Source organism: Dermacentor silvarum, chromosome 10 (genome assembly GCF_013339745.2).
Source record: "Dermacentor silvarum isolate Dsil-2018 chromosome 10, BIME_Dsil_1.4, whole genome shotgun sequence".
Taxonomy (NCBI): domain Eukaryota; kingdom Metazoa; phylum Arthropoda; class Arachnida; order Ixodida; family Ixodidae; genus Dermacentor; species Dermacentor silvarum.
This window is the reverse complement of record NC_051163.1, coordinates 153,540,531-153,558,358: the sequence shown is the minus strand read 5'-3', so window position 1 is coordinate 153,558,358 and position 17,828 is coordinate 153,540,531. Positions and strand designations below refer to the sequence as shown.

Genomic DNA, 17,828 nt, shown 5'->3' with positions numbered 1-17,828 from the left:
ATTGCGCAGCCGGCAGGATTCGAACCTGCGCGGGAGACCCCAATGGATTTCAAGTCCATCGCCTTAACCACTCGGCCACGACTGCACGGAGGAGCTACGCGGAAGGCAGAGTATTGGCTGGCTTGCTTCGGCATGCGCAGTTTGCACAACAGGTTCAATGTCTCGAGATTTCATTGTTTGTAACACAATGAGATTTTTCCATTTTCTTCACGACGGCTGCGCGATGTGCGGTCAATGGCCACAAAAGCACACTCACACACTAATCCTCTTGACCCATGGACGTTGCACACTTGTTCTCAAAATATTGCCTAATTTCAAAGCGAAATAATTCTCGTTACGATCATAATCAATTTGTAACATATATTTTATTTCCACGTGCTTTGGGTAAATGTTCGTGACGTCCGTTCGAGGATGTTGCTCAAGAGAATACGACCATTGAGTTGTATGCCTACGGTTTTAAGGCACATCCAGTTTGTGAGTGCAGAAAAATGGTTCCTGACTTTGTAGAATAACGTATCAGAAATTCACTGATTCCACAGACAATTATTAAATATAAATTGTACTAGCGCAAAAGCACGTATACGGGGCGAGTGCCGTTAACTTGAGATGCCACGTGCTTAAAAGTCGACAATTGCCTTTCAGATATTACGCACACATACCAGTAAGAAAAAGAAAGTATGATAAGCCCCATATTCAATAATCTTATATGAACATATATAGTTCATACAGTACATGCCCTGTTCTTACATCGGAACATACGGGTTTTTATGTAGGACCCCAATGTGTCCATATCGAATGAATAAATATGAGGCTGATGGTTATTTTAATAGGCGCAAGCACGTGCACATCTAACCTCAATGGCGACGTAGTCTCAAGCAAGCTATATATGACTAAATCACTCATCTTGAAGCATTGAATTTATGATTAGAAAGCATGATACGCTTTGTTCCAACGTTCCAGTTTATTTGAAATCGCTACTTCACGTTTTTTTTTTCATGACCATGATTTATTTGTTTGATAAAGTCACGATCTGCAAACATATAGGCTACACACTGACGTTAAAAAAAGTTTGATGTGAGAAAAGCCAACTTAAACGCTCACTTACGGGCATTCCGGTTTCACGCGACACAATATAATTTAACAATATAGTGAAATTCTGTAGAAGCATGGAAGGCCCGTTTCTGCCGCCTCCAGTTTTTCAGTGCGAAACTTTTAAATCGTCACTATAAACTGATATATGCAGTCTTAAATATAGTCCTACCAGAACAAGTCGCGAGCTAAAAGAGTTATTGATGGTTAGGATACGACCGCCTGAAACTGAAGGCATCACAACCGAGTGTTCAGTGTCGTAAATAACCCACCACTAAAATCGGAGTCCAACAAAGTTGTACATTGTAATTTCACACCTGCCCATAAAATGCAGTCATCGAACGCAATTGGGACCCACACGATTATTGTTGTGAGAATAAACAGTCCTTGGCGTCTCACATAAAAGTAACCTAAATTCGAAGAATAAAATAAAAATAAAAGAAGGGAAAAGATATTTTTCCTTCCTCCATGCGAGCAGCTGCCGGCCGAGCACGTCCCGAATAAAAGCTACCGGTAACCAAACGTCTAGACAAATCTCGATTCTGCGTGATATCGACGCAAGAGGTCACGTGCTGGGTCACCATTACTGGCTACACGGAGCGTTCGCTTGCCAAGGCTGGCTGCGTGACGTAATTCTGCCTCCCACATTTTTACCTTCCTCTGTGCGGCAGAACCACGGCAGGGCAGCCGAACAAGTGCGCACCGGTTAAAAACTACCGGAAACCAAGCATTGTGCCGAGTCTGAAAGGTCACGTGTTTCGCCGAGAGGGGGAGAAAAAAAAAAAAAAACTTACACGACGGCTACGCGAATTCTTAAGCGTTATCTGTGGTGAGATAAAACAATACTGTGCAGGCACGTTCGGTTTTGGCGACTTTATCTGCTTTAATGCAGTGATGACGGTCTTGCGGCCGCCAAGTGAGCAGTGACGTAGGCTATGAACGTCCTGTATCAAATCTATTCCCTTCCTCCGTGGTTGCGATGCTCTTGACGGCGCCGCGAAGACAGCGGGCGGAGCACACGCCGACAATTTGTCGCCTGCGATACGACCGACCAGCCTTGGGTTTAAAGTGGACGGAAGCATCAACCGGTGAGCAGTCGAGATAAGCAACAGACGCTTGGAGTATTGGTGGGGAAAAGCAGGGAAGAGATTGATACGACCGGATCCGATACAGTCATAGATAGCGGCACAAGGTAGGTTTCGAGTATACAGAAAAAAAAAAGAAAAGATAACGAAAAAAAACATGTATAGCATACCTCATTAAACCAATCAGGTTAGGTGATTATTTGTCACCGCCCCGTTTCAATGTGCATGTTATTCAATCCTCATCATCATCACCAAAAAGCAACGCACAGGCGCATTTGGCCCAATTCAGTCACCGATTGTGAACTTACTGCACGAAGGCACAATCTCCGGCGTCTGACAAGAAAATCGAAAATACGCAAGAATGAAAAAAAAATTCAAATTGCGCAGCCGGCAGGATTCGAACCTGCGCGGGGAGACCCCAATGGATTTCAAGTCCATCGCCTTAACCACTCGGCCACGACTGCACAGAGAACTTACGCAGAAGGCAGAGCATTGGCTGGCTTGCTTGGGCAAGCGCAGTTCGCACAAAAGGTGCAATGGCTCGAGATGTCATTGTTTGTTACACAATGACATTTTTCCATTTTCTTCGCGACGGCTGCGCGACTGCGGTCAATGGCCACAAAAGCACACTCGCACACTAAGCCTCTCGACCTACGGACGTTGCACACTTGTCCCTCAAAGTTTACCTAATTTCAAAGCGCAATAATTGTTGTTACGATCGTAACATATATTTTATTTCCACGTGCTTTGGGTAAATGGTCTTGACGTCCGTTGGAGGAGGTTGTTCAAGAGAATACGAACATTGAGTTGTCATAAGAAAAATATGCCTACGGGTTTGTAATTCGATGTGCCGATGTGTACAATATAGTATCAGGAGTTCACTGATTCCACAGGGAATTATTAAGTATAAATGGTTCTAGCTCACAAGCACGTATAAGGGGCGAGTACCGTTAACTTCAGATGCCACGTGCTTAAAAGTCGACAATTTCCCTTTCAAATATTACGCACACATACCGGTAAGAAAAAAAAAGAAGTGTCATAAGCCCCATATTCAAAATCCTATATGAACATATGGAGATCATACAGTACATGCCCTATTGTTACATGGGAACATACAGGTTTTTATATAGGGCCCCAATGTGTCCATATCGAATGAATAAATATGGGGCTGATGGTTATTTTAATAGGCGCTAGCACGTGCACATCGAACCTCAATGGTGTCGTTTTTAGCCGCAGTTTTTTCGAGTCTCAAGCAAGCTATAGATACATATATATGACTAAATCGCTCGTCCTGAAGCAATAAATTTATGATTAGAATGCATTATATATTTGTACGCCTTGTCCCAACCTTCCGTTTAAATTGAAATCGCGACTTTACTTTTTCTTTTCATGGCCACGATTGATTCGTTTGAAAGGATCACGATTTGCAAAAATAAACACGGGACATGAAATTTTTTTTGTTTCTTTCTTTGTTTGCTTTCTTTTTATGCGAGAAATGTAAACTTAAACTGTCACTTGCGGGCTTTGAGGTTGTTCTTATTTTTCCCGATTTTCTTTTTTTCATCTGGGTTGTCACGTGGCCCGATGTCGCAGTGAATTTACATATACGCATGATATGCCCGTTTCTTCCGCCTCCAGTTTTTTTCAGTGCGGCAGTTTTAAATGGTCACTATAAACGGATATATGCATTAATAAAGACAGCCCTATCAGAGCAAGTTGCGAGCTAAAAGAGTTCTTGATGGTTATGAGGAGGATCGCGGGAAACTGAAGGGATCGCAACCGAATGGTCACTGCTCGTAAATAACCCACCAATAAAAACTGCAGTCCAACAAAGTTGTAGATTGTAATTCCATACCTGCCCATACAACGTAGTCGTCGAACGCAGTTGGGAAACACACGACTAGAGTTATTAGAGCCTTTTAGATCAGGGGGAGGCAAGCGTTGGGGCCCCCAAGACAACGCTCGCGTTCCTATGAGCTAGAGGGTCTGCGCACGCGCAATAACGTGGCCCCAAGCGCTAGGGGATCCAACGCTTGCGTCCCCCTAATCTAAACTTTCTGTCGTGCCGATAAGCAGTCCTTGGCGTCTCACATCGTCTAACCCACCACTAAAATAGCAGCCCAACAAAGCTGTAGATTGTAATTTCACGCCTGCCTATAAAATGCAGGCGTCGAACGCAATTGGGACACACGCGATTATTGTTGTGAGAATAAACAGTCCTTGGCGTCTCACATGAAAGTAACATAAACTTAAAAGAAAAAAAAATTACGCAGTCGACAGGATTCGAACCTGTGCGGGGAGACCCCAATGGATTTCTAGTCCATCGCCTTAACCACTCGGCCACGACTGCACGCACTGACTGATAAGAGAAGGGGCTCGGGCCAAGCAATATCTGGAGAGCGCTAGCAAACGTAAGCACAATCGTTCGCATGTCAAGTAGGATGCTCCGATAGCGCGCTGATTTTTCATTGTTTGCATAACAATGAATTTCTTCGTTTCTGTTTATCACCGTGACGAAACTGTGCTAAGGTCAAGGCAGCTGCGCTCGCATACGGAAGAAAGTCTGTGGTTAAGCGGCATTTCCTTCAAGAAATGTGTGGCAATTCGCACATTTAAATACAGAGTGTGTATTGTTTGAAAAGCGAAATTGCCTTTTTTTTTTTCTTAGTGACACGTGACTCAGTAATGGGTCTTTTCGCGGTGAGAAAGCTTAGTTCGTCACTTTACGGATTTTTAAAAACCTCCCTACTCACTTTTCCAGATAAAACAACACATCCTAACCAGCCGCGGTTGCTCAGTCAGCCAATCACGAGATCACGGGATCGAATCCCGGTCGCTGCGGCTGCATTTCGATGAAGACGAAATGCGAAAACTGCCGTGTGGCTGCGTTGTAGTGCACTATAAAGAACCCCAGGTGGTCAAAATTAATCAGGAGCCCTCCACTACGGTGTGCCTCATAATCAGAGTTGGTTTCGACATGTAAACCGAAAACCGGAAAACCGGAAAGAAAACAACACATCCCGTGGATGTCCCGGAAAGATCCGAACGTCCTAGATTTTTATGAGACGTACTGAGGACGTCCTCCGCACCATGCCCTCGATTAATTTTCAACACAACATCTATCTGCTCGACTTGTGGCGAACCTAACTTGGCATATGTCCGACTAACATCCTCAGCTGAATATTCGCAGGACGTTGCTTTCCAGGGGTGTTCATTTGGGAGCTTCATGCTTGTCCGAACGAAATTGAGCACATGTATACCTCGCAAACGAAATGGCACACCGCAATAAAACGAAAAAAAAACATGTTAATTTGTAGACTATCTTGTTTTAAACATTATTATTATTATTATTATTATTATTATTATTATTATTATTATTATTATTATTATTATTATTATTATTATTATTATTATTATTATTATTATTATTATTATTATTATTCCAATCGTATTCTTCTTTTCATGTAACCGTTGATGAAGAAGCCCTTAAGCGCTTGAACGACCCGTCAATGTGGCCAATGGGTTGCTTGTTCAAGCCTTTCCGTGGTGTGCTACACGATGACATGATTCATGCTACTGAAATAACAACCCCCAAGGATCAAAGTGGCGTGTAATTTGGAAATTTTTTACCAAAACGCTCGCGGACTTCGCACCAAAGCACGTGAATTGTTTTGCAATGTAATCTCATCTTCTTTTCCTATTTTTGTTATTTCTGAAACTTGGCTGTGTGGTGACATTTCGTCTTCAGACTTCTTTCCACCGCACTATAACGTCTTGCGCAGTGACCGGGACTTCAGTGGATCTCAACAAAAAGGTGGTGGCGTGCTGATTGCAGTTGACAATTCACTGAAATGTGTACGGCGCATCGATATAGAAAGTGTACGGGAGTCGATATGGCTAGAAGTTAGCTTAGCCCGATGTGAAAAATTGTTGATTGGATCGTTCTATGTACAGCCGAATATTTCCCCTGTTTTGTATGATGAGGTCATCTCTTCCATTGAAAGTGTAATATCCTCCCATAGTAAGCACAAAGTAATTCTTCTTGGTGATTTTAATACACCAGGTATTGATTGGAACACACTTAGATATTCTCATTACAATCATTACACAGAGAAGAAATGCAGCCTGTTGTTGGACTTTCTGTCTTTCTGTTCCCTTCAACAGCATAACTTAGTCGCCAATTCCTGTGGCAACGTCTTAGATCTTTGCATCTCGAATGCTCAGGTTTTAGATGTCTCTCGTTCCGAAATTTTCCTTGTGCGTACCGATAAGTTTCATCCGCCACTAAAGATAACTGCCTCTGTGTCAGCACTGAGGCAGAGCTCCTCCAGTGGCGTAAATGAATCCCCACGCTTTGCTTTCAAGCGTGGTGATTATGTTGGTTTATATAATTCCTTGTCCACCACCGACTGGTCACTGGTTACCGACAAAAGCAATGTTAATGACCAAGTAGATCAGTTTACAGAGCTTGTTTTGAGCAGTATGCGCAAATACATTCCCCAGTACAGGCCTAGACGCTCTAGATATCCCCACTGGTTTTCGTCTGAACTCATAATTGCCCTAAAGCATAAAGATCGCGCACACCGAAAATCCAGAATTACGTTGCCTAATGAGTACAGAGAAGAATTCCGCTTTTTTCGGGCTCTCTGTAAACGTCTCTATAAGCGGGATCAAGATTCATATATGGCATTCTTGGAAAAAAGCGCCTCCGACCGGCCGGCAGAATTTTGGCAGTATATCCGTAAGCGCTCCAATAAACATGGAGAGGGTTTTCGCTTACTTGACTCTAGAGGGGCAGAAGTCCAAGCAGTCGCGGATTGTTTTGCAGCCCATTTCTCTTCCTTATATAAAGATGCAGGTTTCAACGCTGATGTCAGTCAGCAGCACACGACGGTTCCTACATCTAGTGCGGTGCTGTTTGATGAAGAGCTTGTCCACGAATGCCTTAGGCGCTTGAAGCCTTCCCTATCCTGCGGCCCTGACGGCATCCCTTCCGCAATTCTAAAAGCTTACGGCAGTATATTTGCTCCTGTATTGACATCTATATTTAATAACTCTTTGACTACTTCCACTTTCCCTCACATGTGGAAAACTGCTCGTGTTTTTCCTGTATTTAAGTCTGGATGTAAATCAGATGTGTCGAATTATCGCCCAATTTCTCTTCTCTGTGCTACGTCCAAGATTTTTGAGCTTGCTCTTCACAACATATTGTCTTTTACTGTGAAGAACTCGCTCATTCCGAATCAGCATGGATTTCTCACCGGCCGCTCCACTATCACAAATCTCGCAAGTTTCATGACACAGATCTCCACGCCGGTACTTCAAAGGGGGCAAGTTGACACCATTTACTGTGATCTCAGCAAGGCTTTTGATGTAGTCAGCCACTCGCTGCTTCTGATCAAGCTTACGCACCTTGATGTTGACTCGTCAGTTGTGAATCTCTTGCGCAGTTATCTTCTTGATAGATCGTGTTATATTAACGTCAATGGCCAAACATCTTCTTCTTACTTGGCAACTAGCGGCGTCCCTCAAGGGTCAGTATTAGGACCACTCCTTTTTTTAATTTTTATTAATGACGTTCTTTCTGTTATTCGGAACTCTTCTTTCCTTCTATATGCCGATGACATCAAGATTTTTAAGAAAATTCACACTGTTGATGACTGTCACGCCCTGCAGTCTGACCTGTTTTCCTTTTCTAAATGGTGCAAGGATAATAACCTTACCTTGAATGCTGCTAAGACCAAAGTCATGACTTTCACACGCAAAACAGCAAGTATTTCTTTTTCTTATTCTATAGATTCTGTGCCGTTGTGTAAGGTCTGCGAGATCAATGATCTTGGTGTACTTTTTGATGCAACCTTACACTTTTCGGCTCACACTAAACGTGTTGCAATGCGGGGTATGCGCTCTCTTGGTTCTGTATGCAGACTATCGAGGGAATTCAAGTCTCCTACACCGTTCCGCAAATTATACACAACCATCTGTCCTTCCTCAACTCGAATATGCGTCGGTCGTCTGGAATGGCTCTTCTAGATCCAACAGTGACATTATAGATCGTGTCCAGAAAAAGTTTCTAAGCATATATAATCACCGCTTTGCAAACCTGGACATTGCACCCTGTACTAGCACTGTTGGATTGTCATTGCCTTCGCTTCGCGACCGACGTAATCGCGCTGACCTTCTGTTTCTCTTTAAACTCCTTCACGGTAACCTCACGTGTCCCGAACTTCTCAGCTGTGTCATGTTCCGCATCCCACGCAAGATCACCAGAGAACATAGACCTTTCCATGTGCCTGCCTGTCATCACGAACACTCAACTGTCCACAGAATACAGAATCTTTATAACGCTTACTTTCGTGAACTTGATATCTTTCATAACTCCTTGTCATCGTTCTTGTCCGAGCTTTGCCTTGTATTATAATATCATGTATTGTTCAAGTGTCCTTCTCCTCCTTTTTCTTTTGTATTTACTTTGCGCTTTGTTGTCCGTACTCTCTTCTTTTCACAATTTTTATTTTTATTCATTTATTTTTTAATGATTTTTCCCTGAGTGTCTTGTTTTTGGTTTGTAATGTATGCGTGCGCCAGCACTCAGACCTTAGGGTTGTTCCTGGGCACGTTAAATAAACATGATTGATTGATTATTATTATTATTATTATTATTATTATTATTATTATTATTATTATTATTATTATTATTATTATTATTATTATTATTATTATTATTATTATTATTATTATTATTCAGCAACCTCCCACAGCAGTGGCTGATGCTTTCAACAGGCACTTTGTAAAAGCATCCCTAAGCGCTGTTTCTTTATCCACAAACACTAGGTCGTTAATGCATTCCATATCTGAGTCAGCTTTTCTTCCGAAATTTTCGAAGTGTGATCTGGAAGAAATTATTTTCAGTTTCCGTCCTAACAAGCCCAGTGGATATGATGGAGTATCATTACACATCATCCGAAGGAATTTCAATGTTCTGGCAGATATTATTCTTCATATTCTGAATGGGTTTTTGGAAGGTGATGAAATTCCGGCATGCCTAAAAACGGCAGTTGTTTTACCGTACATAAGTCATGGAAGAAAGATAAGATTGAAAACTATCGGCCAATTTCTATCTTACCGGTTATTGCTCAGGTCTTAGAAAAATTTCTTTTCCACACTATGTCTTCTTTTCTTAACAAATTTTCTATACTGACCGATCGCCAGTTTGGTTTTGTTTCTGGGCGCGGTACTGTTGCACTGCTTGAAGAATTTGCAGACGACCTGTTCTCGGCATTCGATCAGAATCTTTTCGCGTGTGCTCTCTTCTTAGACGTAGCGAAAGCGTTTGACACCCTGAACCACCAAATCTTGTTAAGTAAACTGTATTTTTTGGGATTTCGTGGACCCTTTTACAACATTCTCAAAAATTACTTGAGCAACCGATTTCAAGTGGTCGCTACTGATGATAAGGGCGTTTTCAGTGCTAAGTTGTCGCTGAATGCGGGTGTACCGCAGGGGTCAATTTTATCGCCATTGTTGTTTAACATCTTCGTTAATGACTTTCCTTTGGCGATTTCCAAATGTTCTGTGTTCCAGTATGCTGACGACACTGTGTTACTAGCAAAACATCTATCTTACAAAATGTCAACTGAAATGTTGCAAAATGACGTGTGCAATGCGATGCTTTGGTTCAGTAACAATGGAATGGCTGTCAATGCCCAAAAAACACAACTGGTATGTTTTTGCTCTCCACTCAAGACTACTATGATTAACTTGCCTCTCTACTTACATAAGTCTAACTGTGTTCCTTGTAAGTGTACTCCTATTCCATACGTAGATTGTGTTAAATATCTTGGAATATTTTTCGATAGCAACTTATCATGGCAACATCACTTATCACTCATTTGTTCAAAACTGAGGTCAGTCGCTTGGCTGATGTTTAATATGAAAAGTATTGCGCCTCTCTCTGTAAAAAAATTGATTGTGCATGCATTGGGTTATAGTGTATTGAGATATGGTATTACGGTCTTCGGATTCTGTTCGGATCGTTGGAGATGCAGGGTAGACAGGATTATAAAAAATATCCTTATAAATGTTGCCTACAATTCCCAAACAGTAACAGCTGCAAATATCTTCCGTGAACTTGGTATGCCTAATTTTCATTCTTTGCTCGTTGAAACAGTTGTCATAAAACACTTCTGGACTTCCGATTTCAAACAAAAAAATACCTCCACAAGGGAACTTCGTAAACACGTCCGCTATATGGTTCCTCGTTCATCCACAAAGTATGGTGCGGCCAGACGCTGTGCATATGGGCCTGACATGTTTAACAAGTTACCGAATGAAATTTTTAACGCTACTTCAAAAAGCATGCTGAAAGAATTATTGAAGGAGTCATGGTGAAACTAACTTCCACAACACTTTGGCATCATAATTTTCACTGCTTCAACGTCTGTTTCACGTAGAATAACCAAATGTTATCTTATTTTTTTCTGGTCATTTTTTTTTCTTTGTCTTTCTGTCTCATCAACATCTTTTTATTTACCGTTTGTATTATGTTCATGGCACGGTCCTACAAGCCAATTGAGGCTTAGACCGGCCTGTTTGTGTTGCTCTGTATTTTTTTGGTGAAAAAACATTATTATTATTATTATTATTATTATTATTATTATTATTATTATTATTATTATTATTATTATTATTATTATTATTATTATTATTATTATTATTATTATTATATACATTTATATTTCAAAACTCTTTGACTACTTTCACTTTCCCTCACATGTGGAAAACTACTCATGTTTTTCCTGTGTCTAAGTCTGGCTGTAAATGCGATGTCTCTAATTATCCTTAATTTCTCTTCTCTGTGCCACGTCTAAAAATTTTTAAAGTTGCTCTTCACAACATATCGTAATGTACTGTGAAGAACTCACTCATTCCCAATCAGCATGGATTTCTCAGCTACCGCTCCACTGTCACAAATCTCGTTAGTTTCATGACACGGATCTCCACGCCGGTACTTCAAAGGGGGCAAGTTGACACCATTTGACCTCAGCCAGGCTTTTGATGTAGTCAGCCACTCACTGCTTTTGATAAAGCTTACACGCTTTCATGTTGACTCGTCAGTTGTCAATCTCTTGCACAGTTATCTTGATAGGTCTGGCCAAACGTCTTCCTTTTTACATGGCAACTAGCGGCGTCCCTCACGGGTCAGTATTAGGACCACTCGTTCTTTTAATTTGTATTAATGACGTTCTTTGTGCTATTCGGAACTATTTTTTACTTCTATATGCCGATGATCTGTCGCACCCTGCAGTCTGACATCGAATACAGACACCCGCCATCATTATAACGCTTTACAAAGTACAGTTCCTGGAAGCTCGTGCCCTATAACTGCCAATCTCGTCATCCGCCGAAATTCGCGACCGTATAGAGTTTGCGCAGTATTCATTTCGTTGAGGAAGAATAGTAATTACTGGGAGACCTGGTATACCTGTTCATTGTTGCAAAGGCCCAGCGCTAAACAGGCGCGTACGGGACGAACCCCGTCGTATATTGTCTCTTTCTTTAGTCTCGTGTCAGTTTAGCGCCATACCCCTACAACCGTGAATTCCTTTCGTGTTCATTGATGTACTGGCAGCATTGCCGCCAACTCGCTCTGACGTCACGCTCTGCAGACGCCTTCAGAGAGAAATATCGGTGGACTCACCACTAGTATTCTAGTTCACTATACTCACCACGCTCTGAACTGGACTGTGGCAATCATTGTGCAGGTAACACAGAAATAAGTAAAAACACGTTGGCGGGCTAGTTGGTTAGAATTCCATGATAGAATGCGTAGGCGCGACTGAACGAGGACGTAGAAAGAAACAAACACGCAGAGATAGCGCTATAGATACTTTCAACATAACATTTTATTCCCGCACACACCGAGAAATATATACCGAACGAGCGGAAAGAAACAAGACAAAGAGGACATTCTCCTTTCCGGAGTTTTACGTGCCAAAACCAGTTCCGATTATGAGGCACACCGTAGTGGAGGGCTCCGGATTAATTTTGACCACCTGGGATTTTTTAACGTGCACTACAACGCAAGTACACGGGCGTTTTTGCATTTCGCCTCCATCGAAATGCGGCCGCCGCGGCCGGGATTCAAACCCGCGATTTCCTGCTCAGCAGCCTTAGCTGACCGAGCCACCACGGTGGGTACAAAAAAAAAAAAAAAAAAAAAAAAAAAAAAAAAAAAAACGAAAAAAGAAGCACATTCAGTGGTGCATATCGATGAACCGTACACATGTCTAAGGCATGATCAAAACATACACTGCCATAGCTACAGCGATAAACCGAGGAATCCTATCGCTTTTTCGGATAGCTACACTGAAGGCTTGCTGACGCACCTTTCTCCCAATTTTGCAATTTCATAGGCCTCCACAATCTCCCTTGTCATAGAAGCATCTTCAAACATGAGTTTGCAGCCTCTGCAGTGTCAGCAATGAATGCTCAAATGGCCCGAGGTTACTCTGGTGACGTAATACCAGAGTTCTTCAATACTTTTCATTGACATTGAAGGACCCTGGTAATACTGATGCTCGTTTAGTCTCTCAATGATACATCTGCCATCTGCGACCAACATACGTTCTTTTGCACGAAAGCGCAATGGCATAGACAACGTTACGAGTGCAGAATACAAATTCTTGGCGATGTTGAGTAGTACATGCGTTCGTCTGGTTATTATCTGAATTAACCTGCTTGCGTAGCTTCTGTGGACGCTCAGGGGCCGAGAAAACAACGTGCACCTCTGATTTTTCCACTATTCTTCTGAGATTATGCGAGATACGATGAATGTAAGGTACCACAGCGACTTTCTTTGCTCTAGCGGTGTTAATCAGTGTTTCACTTTGATGTGTTTTTACACTTCCAGCTCGAGCCCTCCGATACCGAGGTGAGCATATACGCAACGGGTAACCAGAATCTGCCATTCGCTTAGCCTGATACCTGAAGCTGGTTTCCACTTTGTGGTCACACGACTTCATGAGTCAATTATTGAAAAAAGATGTTACTATTGCGCGTTTTACGAGTTTTGAATGAGCGGAAGGAAATGGTAGGACTGGCTCCGCGCAACAGTCGCCTTTCTTGTGGGCGAGTTGAGGTAAAAAAAAAAAAAAAAGAAAGAAAGAAAGAGAGAGAAAAAAAGAAGAAGAAAGAAGAAGCTGCCGTGAACAGCCCCTTATCTACCTGTTCCGAAATTGCCAGTACCAGCCGTCCATTGCAGAGAACGGGCGTTTTCTGACAGAAAATGTGAAGGCCTGGAAATTTGAATTATTTTTTTTTTTTTTGTACCGTGACGAATATCGAAACACAGTTATAGAAGAATGAGTGAAAGAGAAAATGAAAAGAAAAAAGAAACGTAAAAAAAAAAAAAAATTCCGCAGTCGGCAGGATTCGAACCTGCGCGGGGAGACCCCAATGGATTTCTAGTCCATCGCCTTAACCACTCGGCCACGACTGCGCAGCTGCGGGACGGTTCGCGAGGTGTCGAGTTATCAACGAAGTGCTTCGACAAATGATGTTGACATCTCGAGAAGGACACTGGGGCAACGCTTGTGTTTTTCATTGTTTGCACATGTTTTTTTTTATCTAGCGGCCTTGGCACTACAATAGATTTCTGGCATTTTTATTCTCTCCCCCCCCCCCCCCTTGATATTAGCTGAGACGCGCTTAAATGCGCAGAACGACTCACATGCGCAGACGATGGGCGTGGCTTTCATGCGTAAGTTATAAATTGCGCCGAACGAAAGCAATAAAAAGTGGTATTGAATTACTGCAACTTATAAAATCTAGCGCTCGATAGAAATGAGCTATTCAAACCTCATTACAGGCAAAAATGACTTGTTTAATAGCCTTCTAATCTTGCATCATGTCGACACGACATTGTGCCGATAAACCCAAGCGGGAACAAAGACACAATAGGTTGATGTAAATAATAAGAGCAGCTTCACAACTGCTACCTCTGGGACCAGTTACGGATTACATTTGTCGCCGATACACAATTTCGGCTCTTTCGAGCTGTCGGCACCACAAATAGGTCGCTACCTTCTCCGTGCGCGGTAGCTGAAATGGAGCGTCTTTGAACGGTTCATCGCAATAATAGGGAATTGAATGCAGCGCCATTCACAAAATCTTCCACTGCACAAGAGTGACATTAACAAAGAAAAAACAAGGATTTTATTTCGAGAAAGTTCCATTAACGAGTGCATCCTGCTCGCGAAGAAACCGAGTTTCTTTTTTTTTTTTTTTCGCGATTCAAGCATTTACTTGAAATCTTTACTGTGTAAACTGGTGTGCACTGCAGGGTATGTGTGCATTCATTCATTCATTCATTCATTCATTCATTCATTCATTCGCAGTAGTTAGTCTCGTTACCGCACGTGCACCAAACTGACGCTGCTGCCTCCAGCAGCGAACGAAGAGACACTCCGCACTCCACACGCCACAGTAACGCCAGCTGGAAGCCGGGGGGGGGCTCGTGGACGCAACCAGCCACGCGCAAGACAGGCCACTTGCAAACACACCTGCTCAGGGAGACGTGCTGTGTCCGCGTCCTTGCCCCTGTTCACTAAGAAAAGAAAGAAAGCGCAAAACAGAGAGAGAGAGAGCATAGATGCCGGGATGGGGCGAGGGGGGCCACAGCGTCAAAGCAGCTGCCAGCTCTGATAACGCCCCGAAGGGTTGCGTGCTCTTCGAAACGCGACCCGACCTTCCCCGCCGCGCCACACCAGCTGGCAGACCAGTTTCTGTATTTGCTTTCTTGTACGCTGTGGCGCGTAGCATGCGGTCTTGCGGCCCTGGTACGGTCGACGGCGAGACAACTGAGAGAGGAGGAGGGCATCGCGTAACCACTTCCAAGTGAGAGGAGAGACACGAGTTTCTCTCCAACTTCTGAATCCCGGCGACAAATCATCAGCTCATTCTGAAGCCGAAACATCCTGTACGATACCCTTTCGTATGCTTTTGTATAGCGAAGCACTGCCGCTTATAGTGGTACCCATTTTGGTGGTCCCGTCCCTCCCTAGAATTGTCAACTACTCTCATAAGAACAAATCACGGCAAATAAAGTCACCGCTTCGTTGACACGCAGATAAAGGCGTGTGCGCCCGACACAATCTACAGATCGGCTCAGTACTTTTTATCCACACGCTTTGGCATCACAGTGAAGGAGAAATACAATATGTTGGGCATCTGTGAATGTAAACGTCTCATGACACTGGTTGCTTTATCTGTTGGTGCGCCGTCTTAGTCTCTGTGATTTCATTTTCTTATATAAGGGTCCCATAAAAAATGTTGAGACAGACATCTGCCATGCTAACTTTTCACCGGCATTCTTCGGCCGCCATTTTGGTGGAAGATTCGCACACTACTACACCGCACTCTCCCATACGGCGGTGTTGACAGCAGTGAAACCACGTCGTCAACAGCAGCAGCAGCCGTGCAGGAAAACGGGGCACCCTTGCTCGCCGGCTGCCGATTCAGGCAATTCTGTGCCCGCTGCATCGACCATCTGCCTCTCCTCCTCTCCATCGCGCCACTATCTTGATTGTGTTTATTTAACCGGCCGGGGTTTCTCTTTCACTCACATTCTGCAGGCCGAAGGCTCGCTTTCAATGGCGGGAGAGGGCTGCCGCCGAGCCCCGCCTATTTCCGGACGTGGAGAGGGGGACCCGACGCCGCCCGGAGATTGTCGCAGGGGTACTGCGAGGCCAACGGAGCGGCCGTACACCGGATTAAGCCTAAAACGAAACAGACTACATAGTGCCCTCTCAAGCATGCTGCAATCGCTTTCACGTCTGCTAATTCAACTCTCAACATGAAATGCGCGCTGAAGATCACCTGTATAAATCATATTGAACCGAGAAAATATCTATTGTGGCGTTCTTTGTTGTGAGAACGGCAATGTTTACGTCTTGTGACAGCACAGACACGTGTAGCATGAGTCATTCGAATTCGTCGTTGCGTCCGTAAATGTAGACAGTTGCGATGAAACGCAAACGGGTACGTGTTCTAGGATAACTGCTAATCGTGCACAATAAAAATCGCCCGCAAGAAAGGCGATTGATGTGCGGAACAAAATTGTAAACATAGTGTTGCCTTAGGCGTAGCCGGGTGTAAAAAGCTTGGTGCAGCTCCGTTTGCTCACGTCACCGCAGTCGCCAAGAGGTGACGTCACCATCCGCGAAGCGTCCCCTCCCTCGAATCCTCGCCCACATACAGCGCCATACCGTGCGTTGAATGGTCCCTAAATTCTTTAAAAAACGGATTTTTCAAAGTGCATTATAACGTCAAGATATGTGACGAAGTATACTTATAAATTGAATTCGTGATTGCCTAAATTACGAGTACTTGCTGAAATGACCGTTTGAAATATGACCAAGGGTCGCGCCAACTTGGAGGTTTGTGGTAACCTGGCGACATCTATCGCTAGGACTCACAACTACGTTCACGTGACAACTTGGCGGGACTTGTCGTGTGTCTTGAACCCGTGTGGAATCGGGTGAAATTTCTTGGCATATTACTGCGTCCTCATGATCTGTTCCTGCGCTTTCACGCCGGAAGCAGGTTCTCACAGAAATCTGTTATCAAGAGCGAGCGGTCCGAATCCCGTACTTATTGCCAGAGCCAGCGCGTACGCCTCTGTTGCTTCCGCGGTGCGCCATTCACGTGTTGCCACGTCTCTTCCTACGTTTTTTCACCTCCGCTGTGATAGGATGCCGTCCGATGTTCTTTTGCCATATTGGCGGCATGTACATTATGAATCAGGTGCCGCAGAGATAGAAAACATGAACGGAGAATGCTGAATGTGTAATAACTCAATAACTTCATAATTACATCGTATTTTCCGTCCTATACTCCGCCCCAGGTGTATAGACCTTTTACAGAAACGATGCGTGGGCCCTGCCATCGTTAAACACGTGACCGTGCGGCCATTGAATGCCTTCTGGCTTACCCTTCCCGATAGCGGAAGAGTTGCTGCGTTAAGTTAACTTTACACATATATACTTTTACATATATAACTTTTAAATAGTACATACATCGTTTATCCCTCGCGCAGTGGCGTAGCCAGGTGGGGGGCTGACCGGGCTTCGGCCCCCAGCTGAAAATTTTCCAGCGGGCGCCCTATTACCTTTTGTGCACGCACAACACAATGTGCCGGTGCATGCATCACGTGCGAGGATTTGCAAATCACGGAATTGTGGTTTTGTCTAGTTTACAACTACACCTGGCATTACAAACCATAACAATCAACGCCAAAATCATAAGAGAGACCTGAATCATCGAGTGGGCGTATGCAACCTTAGCTCCCCCCGAAAAAAAAAAAAAAAAAAAAAATCCTTGCTACGCGCCTGCCCTCTGACGAAAAAACTCCCGCTGGGACTTTGAGGCATTCTGCAATAAATAAATAAATAAATAAATAAATAAATAAATAAATAAATAAATAAATAAATAAATAAATAAATAAATAAATAAATAAATAAATAAATCTTTGCCCCAGTCTCAAACTTTATTTCTCTCTCCCTGACCTATTGGGCATGCCGTACTGGATTGTTTCGCGGTGCCTTAAGGGCAGCACCCTGTGATTCGATCAAGACATGCAAACCACATGGCACC

The 17,828-nt window shown here is 43.4% G+C and overlaps 1 protein-coding gene and 4 non-coding genes across 5 annotated transcripts in view; all 5 read right to left on the bottom strand.

The window, feature by feature from the left end:
- The window catches only part of LOC119431931 (titin-like), a 59,060-nt gene that overhangs the window by 284 nt on the left and 40,948 nt on the right, over nt 1-17,828 (bottom strand). The window lies entirely within an intron of this gene.
- Nucleotides 5-85, bottom strand: Trnas-uga (transfer RNA serine (anticodon UGA)). Its single transcript has one exon. It is a non-coding gene; the product is annotated as a tRNA-Ser (tRNA).
- Trnas-uga (transfer RNA serine (anticodon UGA)) lies at nt 2,557-2,638 on the bottom strand. Its single transcript has one exon. It is a non-coding gene; the product is annotated as a tRNA-Ser (tRNA).
- On the bottom strand, nt 4,443-4,524 carry Trnas-aga (transfer RNA serine (anticodon AGA)). Its single transcript has one exon. It is a non-coding gene; the product is annotated as a tRNA-Ser (tRNA).
- On the bottom strand, nt 13,593-13,674 carry Trnas-aga (transfer RNA serine (anticodon AGA)). Its single transcript has one exon. It is a non-coding gene; the product is annotated as a tRNA-Ser (tRNA).